The sequence below is a fragment of the Crinia signifera genome, chromosome 8, assembly GCF_055691185.1.
Source record: "Crinia signifera chromosome 8, ASM5569118v1, whole genome shotgun sequence".
Taxonomy (NCBI): domain Eukaryota; kingdom Metazoa; phylum Chordata; class Amphibia; order Anura; family Myobatrachidae; genus Crinia; species Crinia signifera.
The window spans coordinates 160,276,307-160,297,802 of record NC_139224.1 but is presented as its reverse complement, the minus strand read 5'-3'; the positions used below and the strand labels follow the sequence as shown (position 1 = coordinate 160,297,802).

Sequence of the window (21,496 nt, the reverse complement as noted above, 5' to 3'; positions counted from 1 at the left end):
ACAAGTTGTAGTAACACACAAGTTTACAACAGCAAAGTTTATTGCAGCGTAGAACACCTGGTTTGCGAGAGGCCCGGAGCGCCTAACTCCCAACGGCCGGATCTTGTTGTGTGCAGTAAATATTGGGCTTCGTCAGGACCCAGTTTACCTACTAGAGTCATCATTAGATCGTATGGAGTAAAAGGAGTAAGAGACGCGATTCGCTGGTAAATATTGACATGAGGCCTTGCTGTTCCATACAAGCACATTTCCCAAACCAGCTGCATTACTCTGAACTCCTCTATACAAGCTGCCACCATGGCTGCAGACTGCTCGCATCTTACACTGAGCAAAGACATCCGAATCACAGGTGGAGACGCATTAAGAACAGGTGGCTGGAAGCGTAGACAGCTGCGGTGCCAGGTTCATTTGTTAATAGAACTATTGATGGTGCCTTGGTTATTATAATGAATGCCCAAATAGGTTTTGTGACGCAAACAGAAAAACGCAAAAAAAAAAACAATTGCTGAGTAACGAATGTCTGCGGAACGAACCCAAGAATTTCAACAAGGCGCCCAATCAGGGGGGCAGAAATTAGCAATCCAATAGGATCCCATAGAGACAAGGGAGCACACAACTTCTACCGTGCCAGCAATGGATCGCACGCTTATTTTCATAGAACGCGTTAAATCCTGTGCGGAAAGTTTACAACTTAAATATCTACTAAAACATATACACATACGACAACATGGAAATTACATGTATGTAGGGCTCCAGTTCCTGGAGTGCAGGTGCTAAACTGTCTGCAGAGTCACCCTGACCAGCAGACTATTCAGTTGATAACAAAAAAAAAACACTGCAGCAATAACCAGTTGAGACTCTAGGATCATCCAGGCTGGACAAATATTTGCACTGCCTGTGTTTGAGAGGAGGGGGGAGGGTGGGCACAACACTAAATGCAGTCACAGCTGAGTAGGTCCTTGGCCTCTACCCCAATACTGATAAGCATCCCCCCCATATACTTACACTGCTGCTTAGAATAAGACACCAGCGCCTTACACAACAAAGGCAATTTTAACCCCTTTCCACAGCTCCCGGCCAGCCCTCCTCCTTACTGCTGAGAGATACAGACACCCTCCACTGAGCCTGGGAAATGGACTAATATTGTTGTGCTGGCCCCATTCCCAGCCATAAACACAAACTGCAGCATCACAAGGGTATACAATTAGCTTGGCAGCAGAGCCAGGAGGCTTTATCTTGTAGACTGGCTGCTGAATCAAAGAGCACCAAGGAGTTCCAGTAATTAAGTTCCTAAAATGTAACCTGCCCCTTGTGAGCAGGGAAACCGGCAAGACGGAACCGAACAATCAGGTAGCCACCCCCCCCCCCCCCCCACCCCAGGCACAGATCATCTGCATCATTTTATGATAAATAGGCCCATGTCTCAGCCAAAATATCAACCTCCCAAATAGTTCTCCAAAAATCTGCTTAATCCCACATCGGCTGCAACTAGCCCAATACAGGCGTCTTTCTCAAACTTGAAGAACCCCCACAGCCCCCCCCATCCTCAGCAGCTGGGGGTCACCCAGTCCAGGCCGGAGTCTGGGAACAGGTGCACCACAACAGCGGAGAGACACACACAGACCGGGCACAGAAGCCTTGGCAACTTTAACCGTAGACTGGAGAAGAAAAGAAGGACGCCTGGCTGAAAGCACATGAGGCATTTACCAACTCACTTCCTTCCAAAGACCTGTAGAGAGACAGAGATCCGTCTCCAATCCTTTCGGCGGATAGTCCGCCGGCACCTGCTCCGGACGAATCCTTTTATTCCACACGTAGCAAAGACACACGGACGGCTCCGCTCGCAGACAATTTGCACCGACACCCTCCAAAAGCTCGATCTCCGCAATGAAGAGGGGGAGCACAAAGAAAGACGCTTTATCCTCAGTGATATCCCAAATGTGAGCGATAATCCATGAGCTTGCGGGGAGAGGAGCTGCTATATCTCAGTGCCTAGCACTGGCTGAGTTCCTGGTGGCTTTCTCCCTGAGGCTGGAGGGGGAGGAGAGCTGCATCTACCTGAACCTACTCCCAGTCTCCAGCTATAGTTATTTCTGCAGACTGTGGCCATCTCAATCACCCGCCCTACAATCAGGGGCTTGGCTTAGTAGCTTGCACGCCTTCCTCATTCACTCATGGCTTTTGTGTTTGACTTTGGGAGAAAAAAACGTTAACTCATTCACGCCCAAGCTGAGAGCTGGATATTTTGTGATTTGCCCGGTCGTCTCCAGATGTGACCTCGGAAGCGCGTAAGGATGGGGAAGATGCGAATCTAATCGCAGATCAAGAGAGATCGGACACATTCTAGAACTGGAAGCTGCAAGCCATAAGGATCCGGAGTGTTTCTGCTTCCTGGGATTCGTACGGCTGAAGTATGCACAGGACACTGGATTACGGGAATGTTGGTGGTCAGAGAATTGCGTCTTCTGCATTCTCATTTCTGGATGTTATTATTTATTTATTAACAGTTTCTTATATAGTGCAGCAAATTCCGTTGCGCTTTACAATTTTAAACGACAGCGACGATACAAAACTGGGTAATAACAGACAGACATGGAGGCAGGAAGGTTTTGCAGGCAAGCTTATGTTACGGAAACATCTCTAGCGCCGGTGGGGAGTCACTAGCCCCTAAAACATCTTTAAAACCCAGATGCCGGTGTTCAGTATCGACACTAAGGAAAGAATGAACAGCAGTCGGGATTAGACGCAATAAACCACCGTATTTATGGCGCAGACAGCAGCGTTTGGAATCAGCCTGATTTACACACTGTATGTACCCTGAGACGGTCGCAGTCTCTTCTGCTCGGTGAATAAAATCTGGCGGTGGCAGAAAAACTCATTTAGAGGCACGCAGATGATAAATGTGTGACCTAGATATTTGGCCACTGACATGAAACCGGGTAATTAGTATGTTAATTACATGAAACGTTACAGATCATATTCTCCCACAGGTCATATGTGGCTAATGTCTGAATCCTGGACGACGGCGGGTGTAAAGTTTTGTGAGCTGACTACGTTATTATTATCTGCCACTGATGACATTATAGGGTGGAACTTCCAGGCACTGCCCAGCGAGTGGAAACGGCGCAGTGGAATCTGCTGTAAATACAGCTTTCCGTTCACCTCCAGCCAAACGCTACGGGATGTTCTCTACCGTGTTGACAATCACAATGTGGACAGTCGACACCAGCAAAATGCTGACATAATAAGAGTTTCAAAGTAAAAAATGTAAAAATAACTGTCATTCTGCGAATCTACCTCCCAATATTCTGTATGACACTAAAAATTAAAAATATGGGACTAAAGGTGCCCATACACGTTGCGATAAGCAATGTTTTGCATGTGCATTGCGTGTTTTGCATGTGCAGTGCAATGCGATCCGCTGGCAGTACAAAATGTATGCGCAGCACATACTTTTTGTACTGTGCGATGCGATGCCCCCGGGAGCGCGCATCGCGTTGCATTGCACGCCGCTTATCGCAACGTGTATGGGGGGGCCTTAAATAAACCACTCCCATGATCCAGCCAAACCACGCCAGATCAAACAAAACTTCAATGCCTCGCCTCTTTCTCAGCCCAAGTGTAGGGACTGTCACTAAAATAGGGGTTATTGGGAGGCATGCCAATTATAGTGTACAGTAGTCTGTTAACCCTCTAAGTGCCAAGTGAATTTATCAAAATTGATGTGAAAATTGCCAAGCAAACATTTTTATTCATCATAATGACCTGTAATGTTACCTTATATAGGAAATATATATATTTTTTTTTTTACACAACATTTTTTATTGCAATTTATATACCAAATTTGAGTGACGCTGGTATTTTTATCAGATATTTTGCATATGTCTCACAGAGATATTGACACTCAAACGGTTAATATAATATTACACTCACTCATCACAGTATCTTCCAGGTAGGGGTAGACATTTATATAAAGTCAACATTGTGACAATGTCAATGTCCACAAATAATCATAACCACAGCATAACGCTAACTGCAGCCTACTCCTAACCATAACATTACCATAACTGCAGCCTAATCCTAACTACAGCATAACCGTAACTGCTGCAAAACCCTAACTGCAGCCTACTCCTAACCATAACATTACCATAACTGCAGCCTAATCCTAACTACAGCATAACCGTAACTGCTGCAAAACCCTAACTGCAGCCTAATCCTAACCACAGCCTAATACTAACAGCATAACCGTTACTGCATCCTAATTCTAACCGCAATATACCCTAACTGCAGCCTAATCCTAACCACAGCCTAATACTAACAGCATAACCGTTACTGCATCCTAATCCTAACCGCAATATACCCTAACTGCAGCCTAATCCTAACCGTTACTGCATCCTAATAGTAACCACAGCCTAATACTAACTGCAGACTAATCCTAACTGCACCATAACCCTAACCGCAGTCTAATCACATCCGCAGCTTAATCCTAACCGCAGAAAAACCCTAACTGCAGCCTAATCCTAACTGCAGCATAACCCTAACTCAGGGCCGGCGCCACCACTAGGCAGGACTAGGTAATGAGCAGCCAAGGCGAGGTACCGTAGAGGTACCATAGAAAGCTGGGAGCGGGGAGCAGGTAAGACAGAGGGCTTCCCTCTTCCCCCACCCCCGAACCCGCCTGTGAATCAACGCTGCCTTCTCCCCCTGGACGCAGGGGCTGCGGCAGCATTATTGCCGGCACCCACTGCACCCCCCCCGTCCCCCGGAGTGCGGAAGCCCACTGTAGTATCGCCCACATACCCAATCCTACCCACAGCCTAATTATAACCACATCATAACCCTTATAGCATCCTAAACCTAACTGCAGCATAACCCTAACTGCAGCCTAATCCTAACTGCAGAAAAACCCTAACTGCAGCCAAATCCTAACTGCAGCCTAATCCTAATTGAAACCTAATCCTAACCGCATCCTAAACCTAACTGCAGCATAACCCTAACTGCAGCATAACCCTAACTGCAGCATAACCCTAACTGCAGCATAACCCTAACTGCAGCATAACCCTAACTGCAGCATAACCCTAACTGCAGCCTAATCCTACCCGCAGCCTAATCCTAACTGCAGCCTATTCCTAACTGCATCCCAATCCTACCCAAAGCCTAATCCTAACCACATCATAACCCTTATAGCATCCTAAACCTAACTGCAGAAAAACCCTAACTGCAGCCTAACCCTAACTGAAACCTAATTCTAACCGCAGCCTAATCCTAACTGCATCCTAACCCTACCCGCAGCCTAATCCTACCCGCAGCCTAATCCTAACTGCAGCCTAATCCTACCCGCAGCCTAATCCTAACTGCAGTATGGGGGGACAGAGAAGAGTGTCATATGCTGGTGCACCTCAAGAATTAGAACTAATAAAACATAATCTTTAATGAATTCATATTAAAAATAGCTGCGAAATAAAACCACACATACATACATAGAACAACAACATGAAGTTTTTAAGGAAACACACCTAGTGGGACCCACTTAGTATCCCTGTCAGTATTGGATGGGTGAAGCGCTACACACTGAATGCTTAATGGGATTGGACCAATCCTTCAATTAACGGGATTTTATCCTTGTTATTATAGCTGAGAATGTTCTCAGTTCAATGTAAATAAACCTCAACTGCATCCCAATCCTACCCGCAGCCTAATCCTAACTGCAGCCTAATCCTACCCGCAGCCTAATCCTAACTGCAGCCTATTCCTAACTGCATCCCAATCCTACAGGCAGCCTAATCCTACCCGCAGCCTAATCCTACTCGCAGCCTAATCCTACCCGCAGCCTAATCCTAACTGCAGCCTATTCCTAACTGCATCCCAATCCTACCCGCAGCCTAATCCTACCCGCAGCCTAATCCTAACCGCAGCCTAATCCTAACTGCATCATAAATTTAATTGCAGCCTAATCCTAACTGCAGTATAACCCTAACTGCATCCCAATCCTACCCACAGCCTAACCCTTATAGCATCCTAATCCTAACTGCAGCATAACTTTAACTGCATCCCAATCTTACCCGCAGACTAATCCTAACTGCAGAAAAACCCTAACTGCATCCTAACCCTAACTGCAGCCTAATCCTAACTGCAGCCTAATCTTAACCACAGCATAACTATTACTGCAGCCTTATCCTAACAGGAGTTTATTCCTACAAGCAGCGTATTCCTAATGGCACCTAATCCTAACCGCTGCATAACCCTAACTGCATCCTAATCCTAAATGCAGCCTCATCCTAACTGCAGCCTAACCGTAACTGCAGCCTAACCCTAACTGCATCATAGCCTTAACTGCAGCAAAACCCTAACTGCAGCCTAATCCTAATTGCAGCAAAATCCTAATTGCAGCCTAACCCTAATTGCAGCCTAACCCTAATTGCAGCCTAACCCTAATTGCAGTCTAACCCTAATTGCAGTCTAACCCTAATTGCAGTCTAACCCTAATTGCAGCCTAATCCTAACCACATCCTAATCCTAACTGCAGCATAACCTTAATTGCAGCCTAATCCTACCTGCAGCATAACCCTTACTGCAGCCTAATCCTAACTGCAGCATAATCCTAACTACAGCCTAATACTAACAGCATCATAACCCTTATGGCACCCTAATCCTAATTGCAGCATAACCTTAACTGCATCCCAATCCTACCTGCAGCCTAATCCCAACTGCAGCCTAATCCCAACTGCAGCCTAATCCTAACTGCAGTATAACCCTTACTGTAGCCTAATCCTAACTGCACCCTAATTGCAGCATAATCCTAATCGCAGCCTAATCCTAACAGCATCATAACCCTTACCGCAGCCTAATCCTAACCGTAGCAAACCCATAACTGCAGCCTAATCCTACCTGCATCCTAATCCTACCTGCAGAATAACCCTAACTGCAGCCTAATCCCAACTGCGGCCTAATCCTAATTGCAGCCAAATTCTAACCGCAGCAAAACCCTAACTGCAGTCTAATCCTAACTGCAGCATAACCCTAACTGCAGCCAAATCCTAACTGCAGCCTAATCCTAACCGCAGCCTAATCCTACCCGCAGCCTAATCCTAACTGCGGCCTAATCCTAATTGCAGCCTAATCCTAACCGCAATATAACCCTAACCGCAGCAAAACCCTAACTGCAGCCTAATCCTAACCGCAGCATAACCCTAACCGCAGCCTAATCCTAACTGCAGCATAACCCTAACTGCAGCCTAATCCTAACTGCGGCCTAATCCTAATTGCAGCCTAATCCTAACCGCAATATAACCCTAACCGCAGCAAAACCCTAACTGCAGCCTAATCCTAACCGCAGCCTAATCCTAACTGCAGCATAACCCTAACTGCAGCCTAATCCTAACTGCAATATAACCCTAACCGCAGCATAACCCTAACCGCAGCCTAATCCTAACTGCAGCATAACCCTAACTGCAGCCTAATCCTAACTGCAATATAACCCTAACCGCAGCATAACCCTAACCGCAGACTAATCCCATACCTCCCAACTTTGGATCAGTCAGAAGAGGGAAGCAGCTGCTGCGCGCCAAAGGCGCGTCGAAAATTTTGGGGGTGTGGCCTAATTTGGGGCGTGGCCTATACTCGCGGCTCTCCCGCGAGGCCACGCCCCCATTTTGCCGCTATGGGGGGCATGACCCAGAGGCTCTGTGAGCCTCTAGCCATGCCCCCAGCCCCCTGGCTACAGGAATAGACGCTGTGCGCATGCGCACAGCGTTTATTCCCCGCTGCTTAGTAGCTGACAGGGGGGACTAAGAACAGCTGCCCCTCACCGCGGGACACTGCCGGCCACGGTAGGGACAGCGGGACAGGCCCTGATAATCGGGACTGTCCCGCTGTAATCGGGACTGTTGGGAGGTATGTAATCCTAACCGCAGCCTCATCCTGACCGCAGCATAACCCTAACCGCAGCATAACCCTAACTGCATCCATACCATAACCGCAACCTCATGCTAACGTTAAAATCATCTCAACATTCATTCTGACTCATTCTGATCCCGGGATTTGGCCCCTAAAACGCCGGGATTTCAATCCCTGGATTGAAGTTTCCAAACCCGGGATTTTGGGATTAGATTTTGCATGCGCAGTATAATGCCGGGCAGCGTCTGAGCTAGTGCTCAGACACTGCCCGGATTCTCCCATCCCGGGCAGTGTGGCTCTGCGCAGCGCGACAACGTCAGAGGTCACGCTGAGCAGGCCACACAACAGCCTGACAGTCTGACTCCGCGCTGACCTCCCATCACACTGACCTCACGCAGCCTCCGAGACCGCCCACCCACCGAGGCTGACCCCGGTACCATCGCCCGACGTCCACCTGCACAGACTGCATCATGACACCCACCCAGGAATCATCCGCCCGGCCGCACTGCACCTGTAAGTAAATATGCGGGCGGCCTGGGCGGGTTTGTGCATTAGGGAAGCCAATCCTGGGGTCCTGGGAATCCCGGGATTGGGCATTTTTCAATCCCAAATTCCGGGATTGAAAAAATTCCCCCGGGATTGGCATCCCTAATTCTGACCCTAGGCCTGATTCAGAGATATGCGCTGTTCTGCGGCTGGACAAGGCCCGTTCTGCGCATGTGCATTACAATCAATAGTCGCTATATTGAATTCCAATTTGCGAAGCCGGTCGCAGTGCTGGGATCGCAGCTCCTGTACCTGCAGGAGGGGTTTATTCTACTGAGATGTCGCCTTCGCGTCCCTCCTGCAGACCGGATAGAAAATCAGCGCTACTTGCGTGCGACATCAAACGTCCCTCCACCTCTGAATCAGGCCCACTACATATTACTACATACCCCAGAGGGACATTGTTTTTGCCCAATAATCATATCTGTAATGTAATATAATATAATATTAAATATCACTTTATACATCAGGCTCTTTAACCTATAACTTAATTTGATTTGAAATCTGAACGTTTTGTTTATACTTCCATCAAACTAAATTCTACAGCGATCTATATACACGCACCTCCCGCAATAAAGCCGTATATAGGAAGAGTCTGTCTGTGACAGGCTACAATAGGACAAGAGATAATAGGCCCAATGACCACTGACTGCAGGGAACATTCTTCTCGGGAAGAGATTGATGGTCTGACAGCAGAAACAATGGCACATAATTCCTTTTCTGACCTATTCAGGGTTAAAACGTGACACTGCTCAGTATTAGCCCTGGGCACTGGCGGGGACAGCGCATTCCGCCGAACAAAAGCCGACCGGCCCATGTCTCAGGCCTTGATAAGAACTTTTCCCAACTCCAAAAACCAAATTCCTGCCGGCCTGGGGACGCACAACAAATAGTGATAATTGTGACTGGAACCTGTTCGGACAGGATGTCAGGAGGCTGCACTGTTGACGGAGCTTATGGAGTAAATTTACTAAAGTAAAAAAAAAAAAATGGGGATGTTTCCCATAGCAACCAATCAGATTCTGTCTCTAATTTTTGAGAATAATAGACAGAATCTGCTAGGTTGCAATCGGCAACATCACTTCTTTTCCTTTTTTGGAAGCAATAGAAAATTTACCTCACAGATGGGTTTGTAGCCTCATTACTGGAGGCAGTTTTATCTTTGCCGCTCTCAGATTGCCATTCGCGGAGGTGCGCCCAAAAAGGGGTGAGAGGCTCGTGCTCCCCATTTGCGGCAATGGGCCCACGAGCATGTGAGACGCTCACGCAGCCCAAATGTATAGGTAAAAACAGAGCACATACAGAAGAAAAGATATCATTTGGATCACAAGTACCAGCATTTCTTTCTAGTCAAAGGCAGGGGGATCCCAAGACCAGAAATAATCTACAGAATCTGGGCCAGATGCACTATGCTTCAAAAATTATAAACAACCAACCAATCAGCTCCTGCCTGACATTTTTAAAAACCCAGTCTGTGACATGGCAGGTAGGAGCAGGTAGGAGCTGATTGGCTGGCAGTTGATCACTCTCCATTGGATGAACTTTTGAAGCTTAATGCATCTGGCCCTCTGATTGGTTACTATGGGCAACATAACCTTTTTTTATTTTCACAATGAAAGAATGTTGCAGAAGCCGTAATTTTGAGGAGCTTTTTACTAGTATTATATAAACCACAGCTACAGTGAACCTGCGTGATTGCCTCATACTGACACACAGGGCCCTGTAGCATAAGACGAAATGACCGGGAGACACAAGCACAGGTGCTAGCAGAAATTCCTGCATGGTGTCCATGTACAGTATACTGCCTGAGAAGCAAGATATACATCAGAGATCACATAGTGCTCCGGGGGACAGGTCCCAGAGAAACTGCAGCGTGACTGAATATAATCACAGCAGCTCTCTGACTGGCCTAGTCTGCTATTCCAGGGGTGTCTGCATGAGCCGGGCTGGGCACATGTGCGTCAATGTGCGTATAAGTCAGAGGTCATTGCAGATGTGTGCGTTGTGTGTCACTTTGTGTAAAGGTGGATGGTGAGCAAGCAGCTGGTGGCGGTGTGACCGGGTGGATCAATGGGAAGATGCAGTAACCACCCGACTATTTCACAGAAAGGTTGGAGCACTGAAAAGACTGTTTCAGCGTGTAGTTCCTGGGGCCCAGCTGTGGATGTGTGACACTTAAGGCCCCCATACATTAGGCCGACTTGTCCTAGGGACAAGTCGGACCCAATTTACCTGCGAGCCGCCCGGCAGCTCCCCGGGAGGCTCACATACAATTTGGCACTTGATGTGCCATTTTTACATGGGATAAATCACATGCGATTTATCCCATGTAAAAAAAACCCCGGGGAGCTGCAGGGCGGTGAGCAGTAGTGGGGACGGGCAGCGGTGGTGGGGGCGGCCAGCGGCGGTAGTGGGGGCGGGCAGCGGCGACGGGCGGCGTTTGCGGTGAGCGCAGTGTACTTACACATAGCAGCAGCGGGGACGGACAGCGCAGTGGCGGCTATTATATTTTTAAAATACTTGTCAAATGACCGGCCGCTCTCTGATTGGCCGGAGAGCTCTCAGCCAATCAGAGAGCGGCTGGTCATTTGACAAGTATTTTAAAAATATAATAGCCGCCACTGCGCGTCCCGTCCCCGCCGCTGCTGCTATGTGTAAGTACACTGCGCTCACCGCAAACGCCGCCCGTCCCCGCCGCCGCTGCCCGCCCCCACTACCGCCGCTGCCCGCCCCCACCACCGCTGCCGCTGCCCGCCCCCACTACTCCCCCGGTGTCTGTATGCATATGCCTGTCAGGTGGCAGGCATATGCATACAGGGAGGTCGGACGTGATCGTATGTACAGACCGTCCGACCTCACTGATCCGGTCCGATGCGCACGGGACCGCGCATCGGATCGGATCAAATGTCACATACCTACGATTTTGGGCCGATTTCATCCGATTATCGGCACAAAGTGCCGAAATCGGATGAAATCGTCCCAAAATCGCATAGTGTATGGGGGCCTTCACAGCAGTAGTTAGAACACAGAGGGGCAGATTTATTAAGCTTGGAGGAGAGATAAACTGGAGATAAAGCGGAGAAAAGGTAAAAGGAGATAAAGCACCAAACAAAAATAAGAGTTTCTTATTTGCAAGAGATACGGTCACTAGGTCGACAAGCATTAGGCTCACATGCATAAAGGTCAACATGGCTGAAGGTCCACATGCATAAAGGTCATGCATAAAGGTCAACATAGGCTAGGTCGACAGGGACATTTGGTCGACATGGGGTATGTCGACATGGGGTTTGACTGTGTCGATATTCTCTTTAAAAACCCTATGTTGACCTTTTGGCTGTCCCCATGTCAACCGAATGTTTGTGTCGAGCTAATGACCCTGTCGACCTAATCAATGTTGACCTTCATGCATGTCGACCTAATGTTTGTAGACCCAATGTCTCTCTATTCAATGATCCATACCCATTTGCAAAGGCTGGCCTTGCAGCTAGTATATTTAGGCACTGGCATAACTACCATTGGTGCAGCTGCTACAGGGCCCACAGCTGTAAGGGGCCCACCTTCCTGTCAAAGTAACATGTGCTATACACGTTTTTCACCACTGACTTGTACATAGGGACCCGTACAAACATTTGCTATGGTGTCTACACATATCTAGTTACACCATTCTACTTAGCCAAGGACTTGTAGGGCCCCCTAGAGCCCGGATATATAGAGCATTAGCCTTTTAGGGGGGTATTCAATCACCGGCGACCCTCTCCCCACGGGGGAGATGCCCGCCGGGCCCTATTCAATGCTGTCTTCCCCGACAGCATTGAGCAGGGTTTCTCGGCAGAACGAGCCCGACTTCACAAGCTGTCAGGCTGGTTCTGCCAAGAACGGCCGGGAAGTGGCGAGCTGCCGGCTGCAGCTTGCCTCTTCCCGGCCGCAACTCGTGGCCACGCCCCCTTTCATCCCGCTGCAGACGGGACATTGGCAAGATCGACCGCCGTGACCTCCAGATTGAATACCCCCCTTTATCAGACATACCTCCCAACTTCCTCAGCTGTGGGAGAGGTACGCTTGCGCGGCAGAGCCTGAAAAGGGGGTGCGGTCTATGCAAATTAGGACATGGGGGGGACCCAGTAACATCACTGAACGATATCGGTTCATTGAGTATGCGCTATATCGTTTGACCAGCGGCACTGCCAGCATAGTTATCTACAGTATATCGGTAGTGCCGTGTGTATGGGGTTACAAATACAAATGATTGTAAAATCCAGACAGTGAAGTGTTTGCTGTCTGGAATGTGAAATGTGTTTTAACCTTGTAACGATATTTGTGTACAAATAAATGCGCACAGGTAAGGGAAAGTCTGAGTATTAAATACAATCTATGTTATAACTTGTCACGTGGGTGGGAGGGATGGTGTAGAGACACATCTAGCAATTACGTTGTGTAATAAGATCACATTTGTAGGACAGAGCAGTAATTCTGCGTCCACCTTTTCCCCCGCACCGGCGATATAGTGATTAATACACCAATGTTGCTGAACTGGATTCAGTTCCCAGTTGTCTGGGACCAGACTGGTTTTATGTCTAGCTCCTGTGTGACATCATTCCCAGGTGTGCTTACTAACAACTGCTGGGGAACAGCCAAATGGCAGCAGTCCACCTTCCCCCGTTAACCCTTTCAGAGTGAGAGTGCGGCAGAAAACACCATCTGGGCCCTGCTGGAGACCATCCTGACATACTCATTCAGGCAGAAGCCACCTTTATTCCTTCCCATGGCTCCATTGTCGTGCGGCACACAAGCTAAGCAGACGATTTACACGCATCTGATCTGGTCATTGAGGGTACCAGCAGCAGCTCTTCCCTTCATGCTGGGAATGTATTGAATGTGCAGCATCCAGGACTGCCCTGCTGAAACTGGTGCTTCCCCCTGCTGATCGCATGCCAATAAGGGCCCACTCAGGTTCTGTCAGGTCATTCACTTAAAAGGTATTTGCATGAGATTACACACACTCAAAAAGTTATATAAAAGGTACTTTGTTGGCCCTGAGACATTAGATTCCAGCCTAGAACAAAAAAATTTTTTAAAATTTTAAGGCGATCACGGAACCGACAGCCAGGAAAATAATGATTTACCTGTTGGTAATTTTTTTTTTTTTTCTAACAGACGATGCACATAGTCAGACACGGGGACACGCTGCTTAATTGGCTAAGAATGTAGCCCGCAAATTGCCTGGTTACCATGGATAGAAAACACAGTGGAAAATATCCCAGAACTGATTAACCCTCCGTACTGCTCAGAAATCAGTGCACCGGATGGGGCAATACTGATTGTGGGGACGGGCTGCGCCCTGTGTTACACACCGGAGGGGAAGTTAGTGTGGTGGACTGGACCATTATTCAAGAGAATGCAACCCGGTATGGGGTAGCGCTACCACACAGTCCAAACGTCAAATAGGGGCTACTGCCGCCATCTGCCACTCCAAACTGGCTCACTGGCAGTTGCTGGGGCTCCCCTATTAGTACTACAGATATAGATAGTGATACAGACACATCTAATACTACAGATATACCTAGTACTGGCAGTACGGACGGTGTAATGGTTAAGCATTACTCAGGGCCGGTGCAAGCCTCCCCTCCACCCTAGGCAAATCCACCCCCCCGTGCGCTCCAGGGGGGGGAGTGTTGATTCACACCCGGGATGGGGGCATCCGCGGGGGGGGGGGGGGGGGGGTACGGGCAATACTGCTGCAGCCCCCGCGTCCAGGGGGGGGGGGGGGGGGCAGTGTTGATTCACAGCCGGGATGGGGGGGGGGGGGGGGGGGGGGGGAGGGAAGCCCTCTGTCTGACCTGCTCCCCGCTCCCAGCTTTCTATGGTACCTCTATGGTACCTCTCCTCTGCGGCTCATTACCACCCTCCAGTGGCCGGCGCCCTAGGCAAATGCCTAGTCCTGCCTAGTGGTGGCGCCGGCCCTGGCATTACTGCACCGAGGTCATGGGTTCTATTCCCCCCATGACTCTAACTGTGAGGAGTTTGTATATTCTCCCCGTGCTTGCGTGGGTTTCCTCCGTGTACACCAGTTTCCTCCCACAATCCAAAAATATACAGATAGGTTAATTGGCTCCCAACAAAATTAACCCTAGAATGTCTGTGTGTGCGTGTACATATGGTAGGGAATATAGATTGTAAGATCCACTGGGGCAGGGACTGATGTGAATGTTCAAATATTCTCTTGTAAAGCGCTGAAGAATATGTGTGCGCTATATAAGAAACTGTTAATAAATAAAATAAATATATTATTTATTAACAGTTTCTTATATATTTATTTACAGTTTCTTATATAGCGCAGCAGATTCCGCTACAGTGTCTTATATAGCGAGGCAGATTTCGTTACAGCGTCTTATATAGCGCAGCAGATTCGGTACTTGTTTCCTAGCACGGCCACACCGATCATGATCGTGGGCATCGTTAGTAAAAATCGGGGGCATCGCGGCCATCGCATGCACTAAATGCCCGCGATTTCCCATAGGGAACAATGTTCAATGCCTCAATTTACCCGCGATGCCCCCGATTTCCCATAGGAAACAATGTTAAATGCCTAAATTTACCCAAATCATCATAGGGAACAATGGTAAATGGGCCAGAAACCCCCAAAAACACCCCTGAACAGTGAAATGTCCCCCCAAAAGTAGTTTACGCCACCCCACGATCAACGTGAACCCGAAGCGTGTCTTATATAGCGCAGCAGATTCTGTTACAGTGTATTATATAGCGCAGCAGATTCCGTTACGCTTTACAATAGTAGACCGTGATAAAACAAACTGGGTAACAACAGACAGACATGGAGGTAGGAGAGCCCTGCTGCAAGCTTACAATCTATAGGGATATAGGAGGGAAACATAAGGACAGGCACCAGTAATAGCATAGCAGTCCCACCAAGTTACAAGTCCAGAAGGGAAGCTATATAATACATAAGTGCCTCAGAGGGTTGTGCGTGTGGTATATAAATATGATAGTCTTGCCTGAAGAGGTGAGTTTTCAGGGAACGCTTGAAAGTTTGGAGACTAGTCTTATTGTGCGTGGAAGGGCACACATATTCCGTAGCGCACACATATTCCATAGCGCTTTTACAGAGAATATTTAACACTCACATCAGTCCCTGCCCCAGTGGAGCTCACAATCTATATTTCCTACCACATGTACACGCACACACATACATTCTACGGTTCATTTTGTTGGGAGCCAATTAGCCTACCAGTATAATGTTGGATATACCCAGTAACATATGCCTAGTACTACAGATCATACACCTGGTAATACAGTTGTACCTAGTATGATAGATAACCCTAATAATAGCCATACTTAGTAATATGTAACTCTCAGAGTGAATGGGGTATGTGACAGCTGTAATATAATGCTCTTGTGTGTAATCCCGGGTTCCCAGGCTCACGTTTCCTGTGTTCTGAGCGAGTTCTATGTCACAGCAGCTGAAGGTGTAAGGAGTGAGACAGAAGATGGGCGAGGCGCAGGGAGACAATGGAAACTGCCTGTAGCCTCTTAGAAAGACGACAGTTTGTATTTAATACTTTTCCAAGTGCTCACGGTCGCACGCAAGGCTCCCCCTCCCTGCCGTCCACTTTCTCTGTGTCTTCCCATTAATCCTGTAATATCCTTACACTGGTGTGCCAAGGGTTCTGAATAAGTACAATGGATCATGAAAGCAATTTAACATGGAATGTAATATATAGATAGGTAACAAAGGCAGGCACTCCCAGAGAATGTTACATACATCCTGATTCGAGTTCCAGAAACAGAATACTCTGGGGTGTATGTGACTCACGCCGCCGCAAAGGCCGTGGGGAGAAGGAGGTCGCTGATGAGGCTAGCTCCCGATGGCAGGGGCACGTCTACGTTTTCCGAGACACTCCCAGAAAACGCTGGCGGTATACCCCCCAAAGGCCACCCGCTGTCAATCAAACAGTGGGCTGCGTGCGAGCACAGGTAATTGGCGCTTGTGTGATCGCAAAGGGCTCACAAATTCACAGGCCCTCCGAACAAACCTGAATCATGCCCAATGTGCGTATAATGTCCATATTTACAGGTATCTATTCATATAACGCAGGAGCCGGGATGCGCCAACAGCCTTCCAGTGCTAAGAACAATAACATGCGAATGGATTGTAGCAGGCATGCAAGGCCAAACAGTGAAAAATATCAGTTTCTTCTCTGATCACTAGCCGTACGCAAGATGATTGACAGGAAGCCAGCGTTTGAAGGGACTGTCAGCTCCGACGGCGATCATCCTGTTTCTATCACACAGGCAGTAGGTTCTGGGTTATACACAGTGGCAGAATCATTTCGATGGGCAGTGATCAAAGGGATATTCGCAGCCTTGCACAGTCTGTCTGGTCGCAGGGCTCTGAAATTTTGCAGAGTAATGGTCAGGTTTGAATACAACCCCCCCCCCCCCCCCCCCCCCAACCACAGCAAATATATTACAGGCGGTCAAAGGGACATTGGATCATAACCTGATAGTTATAATTTATTATTACCACCATTTGCGCCAATATAATACAGTATCTCCGGCACACATGCAGGGATGGGTGCTGACAGGAGCCAATCCCTGCGATTTGTAAAAGTAAAGTTATCGCATGAGCGGTTGCTTTACTTTCATTTGCTGACCGCTGCCGCACTACTGCGTGAGTGGTGAGTGACAGGGAGGGATCTTATAGATCCTTCTTCCAGTACTTTATTTGCAAAGTACTACCTATAGGCTTCAATGGCGTTAACTACTAGGAACAAGCTCTGAAATGTAAGAGTAAATTCACCAAGAAAGCATTTCTCATAGGTTTCCATGGGGGATGCGATGCCAGACCGCACTGCTCCGCCGGCAGTGTGTTCAGTGGGAAGGGGGCGGCGGAGCCGGCTGCACATGCGCAGACTCCCCGGCACCGAAAAACAGACTGCAGGGACAAACTTTTTTCCGGGCCCCTGTCCCTGCTGCTGCCCAGCGCTATGCTGATAACGTAGCTTACATAAGGAAACAGCTAGAGCAGCCCGCGCACAGTAAACACAGAGTCTGGCAGACTGCCAAGTTTCAAAGTTTCACTGTGCGCGTGGTGGCGCCGTGAAACTACACAAGTACCCAATCAAACAGTGGGAAAACATCAAGAAGATAGGATCACATATTGCACGTTGATACTGGGTAGCTTTTTTATACTTACCTGGTCCCCTTGCGGTTCCCTGATGGTCCCCCCATGCCCATGGTGTACCCTGGCATCCATTGGAATCCTCTTCAGAGGCATTCCCGGTCCCAAGGATGCATTGCACAGGTGCGCCGATGACATCAACAGCTCGCCCACGCAATGCATCCTTGGGACCAGTGTGCCGCTGAAGGGGATTCCAATGGCCGGCGCAGACACCGAGGGATGAGGTGAGTATAAAAACCGCTATGGGGGGGGGGGCACAATAAAAGAAAAATATTCAGAAAAACCACGGTTTTCCGAATATTTAGTTTTCTTTTGATATACGGATGAGGGAGGCTCAGCCTGTACTATATTAAATGGGCCCCTAAGAGAGATAGGGCCTTGCAGCTTTGCCTACTGAAGTCTAGTGAAGAGGCAGAAAACGACACAATGGCGCATCTGATTTAATTACGGCTTCACTGGTGTTGGCTCAGCGACTCGGTTGATCCATCCAAATAAGAGATAATGAAGGACCGGAGATATCGCGGAGTCATGTCCTCAGCTGACACCACGCAGACGGCCAGGTGTATGGCACAGTGTGAACATTAAATATAGAAGCTTATTGCCACTTCAAAGGCAGGGCTGCGAATAGTGGACCTGCCCGCTCAGGAGACGCGATGCTGGGAGTTTAATGTTGTAAAAGTGGCAGATGTCGATGGTTGGACATGAAGCGATGAGTGAGATCAAGGCAGACTGGCTCTGTGTATGATGCGCATTGCAGACAGACCGGCAAGATAAGCTGGGATGAAATGTGAAAACAGGGGGAGACCAAATCAAATAGAAGTAAAATCACAAGTGGATGCGAGATAGGACAGCGCTGGGCGGTCTCTCCGAGCCACCATGTGATGGGACAGCTGCACAATTTATTTATTTACAGTTTCTTATATAGCGCAGCAGATTCCGTGGCGCTTTATAATAGTTATGATTGCGTTATATGATCTGAGACACAGTGTAGCAGAGAGAACGGTAACGCCATGACACAGCACCAGCGGTTTAAATGTAAATGAACGGTGTAACATGTATCCTGTGTATATGAATATGTTCATAATATAGATATTTGTGGTGCACAGGAATGTCTGATCCTGCCCTGGTTCTGTGCACTGCCCCATGCAGCTGGCATGCAAATGTGCCCGCTTACTTGTGATGTCAGTTCCGACAGTTCGGGCAGTGTGAATGGAGAAATATATCTGTAGATGTATCTATTAGTGTGTACCCAGCTTTATATTGTGTAGCGGGTGAATGAACAGTTGTGTAAGAATGTGTAGGGGGTGTATTGTTCATTCTAGCACCCGCTATATTTGAAAGCCCATGCAGTTCCTCTTCCCTGCCTGGGGTGTCGCTGTCTGCTCTAGTGCTTCTAGCAAAGTGTGGTCTGTATATCAGCACTGATATGCAAACCAGACCTGTGCTAGAAACACCACAGCAGACAGCGACACCCCAGGCAGGGAAGAGGAACTGCATGGGTTTTCAAATATAGCGGGTGCTAGAATGAACACTAGGGGTGAATGAAGAGTTGTGTAAGAATGTGTAGGGGATGAATGAGCAGTTGCGTGAGAATGTGTAGGGGGTGAATGAACAGTTGCGTGAGAATGTGTAGTAAGTGAATGAACAGTTGCGTGAGAATGTGTAGTAAGTGAATGAACAGTTGCGTGAGAATGTGTAGTAAGTGAATGAACAGTTGCGTGAGAATGTGTAGGGGATGAATGTATGTGAAGTGAATGAAGAGTCGTGAATGTGTAGGGAGTGAATGAAAAGTCATGTAAGAATGTGCACAGGGTTAAGGAATAAATGTGTAAGATGTGTAGGGGAAAGTGACAAAGTTCTATATAAAGTCATTTCATGTTAAACATTCAGTTTGATCCTAGCTGTTAGCTGTAGTGTTAGCTGTAAATTATGACTTCATTTCAAACACCGGTACTCTTTACCTAGAACGGCGCCCATCGCGACCATCGAATGCACTAAAAATCGGGTGCGATGCGATGGCCGCGATTTCCCATAGGGACCAATGTTAAAAATCAGATTGGACGCGATTTTAGTGTTCAATGCCTTAATGCCCGCGATTTTTACATAGGAAACAATGTTAAATGGGCCACAGAGCCCAAATAGTCACCGTGAAGTCTGAAATGGCCCCCACAATTGTTAACGCCACCCCACGATCAACGTCAACCCGAAGCGTGGCGAGCGCAGCGAGCCCACGAGGGGCGGCGGAACGCGTCCTTCGACCTTTTCATACCCCCACTATCCACGTCGGCGTGGAGTTGAGAATAGAATAGTGTGGCGAGCGCAGCGAGCCACCGAGCCCGAAGCGTGGCGAGCGCAGCGAGGGGACGCGGATACCTTCACAGTTATACGCGTCCCCTCGCGGGCTTCCCAGGTGTCCATGGCGACGCGGACACCTGTGAAGCCCGCGAAGGGACGCGTTTACCTGTGAAGGTATCCGCGTCCGCTCGCCACGCTTCGGGCTCGGTGGCTCGCTGCGCTCGCCACACTATTCTATTCTCAACTCCACGCCGACGTGGATAGTGGGGGTATGAAAAGGTCGGAGGACGCGTACCGCCGCCCCTCGCCACGCTTCGGGTTGACGTTGATCGTGGGGTGGCGTTAACAATTGTGGGGGCCATTTCACAGTTCAAGGGCACTATTAGGGCTCTGTGGCCCATTTAACATTGTTTCCTATGGCCAAATCGCGGGCATTGAGGCATTTAACAGTAAAATCGCATCCAATCACCCTTTTAACATTGATCCCTATGGGAAAATCGCGGGCATCGTGTCGCACCCGTTTTTTATGTACCCGCGATTTTTTACCCCGACGCCCGCGATTCCAATCGCCGGCGCCGTTCTAGGTAAAGAGTACCCAAACACCTTTGCAGTCAGTATTGTCCACCAAGAGTATTGTGGAAAAGATCCCCACCTAGGTAGTAAATGGAAATCAGGCGCTTAGGAAGAGGTGTATGTCATGCAGCCACTGGTGGGAAGGTCAGTTCCCCAAAGGGTAGAACAAGAAGAAACACAATGAGTGGCGCTTATAAATTAAATACAACAGTTAAAACAATTAGAAACGTTAATAATCAAGTAAAATTGAAATTATGACTGGATTAATTGAAATCAACTCTGATTTATTTAGAAGTAATAAAAACACATAATATTATGAAAATACTCCAAGGACAATAAAAAAACCGTATTATTGGTCAGGACAATAGGGGTATAGATTTGAACAGCTTGTTCCGAGTTCTCCACTTGGTAGATATATGTCACCAGATTAGTTCAGGCTCATTGAGGTCTTCCGCTGGAGGGTGGAAGAGTATAGACGATTGTACCAGCATTGTAGCAGCCGACCGATTGGTGCTTTGAACTGGAACGTCTCTGACCAACTGTCACCCAAAGTTCTTAATTGTAGACCACTAATGCATAGCAAAGCAATGCAATATGTAACAGAACCCTACATAGGAAGGTACAGCTTCACCCATGTCTAAGGGAGGTGCCACACAAGCACTTTCCAGCTTCTGGAGTGCTTATAACCCTTGGAAGTCTTAAAGCTTACAATGAAGCCAATCAGTTCCTGTCATTTTTCAAAACACATGTCAGTGAGTCATTGGCTCCGCAATTATTTATCTTTAGGTGTCTATACATTTGTCTGATTTCGGCCGAATTTTGCCAGATTCTGACAGATCGGGCAGAGAAATCAGCCCAAATCGGATGTGTTTGAAATCTCCTCCGCCTGATGCGCCGTCCCATGTGTATCCGAGAGAGGGGAGGTCGGACAGGCTTCACATTAAATTTATCAGATCGGACCCATAACTGCCACATATTGGGTGCTTTTTA

General features: G+C 48.1%; 1 protein-coding gene across 21 annotated transcripts in view; it reads right to left on the bottom strand.

Moving 5' to 3' along the window:
* PTPRF (protein tyrosine phosphatase receptor type F) overlaps nucleotides 1–21,496 on the bottom strand; it is a 675,453-nt gene that overhangs the window by 237,522 nt on the left and 416,435 nt on the right. The window contains exon 1 of one of the 21 annotated variants that reach the window (XM_083157548.1): nucleotides 1,716–2,111. The exons of 19 other annotated variants lie outside the window; for them this stretch is intronic. The gene's annotated coding sequence lies outside the window, so the exon portion shown is untranslated. Of the gene's footprint in view, nucleotides 1–1,624; nucleotides 1,644–1,715; nucleotides 2,112–21,496 lie in introns of those variants that run through there. One more of the 21 variants, XM_083157549.1, reaches the window with a different exon arrangement.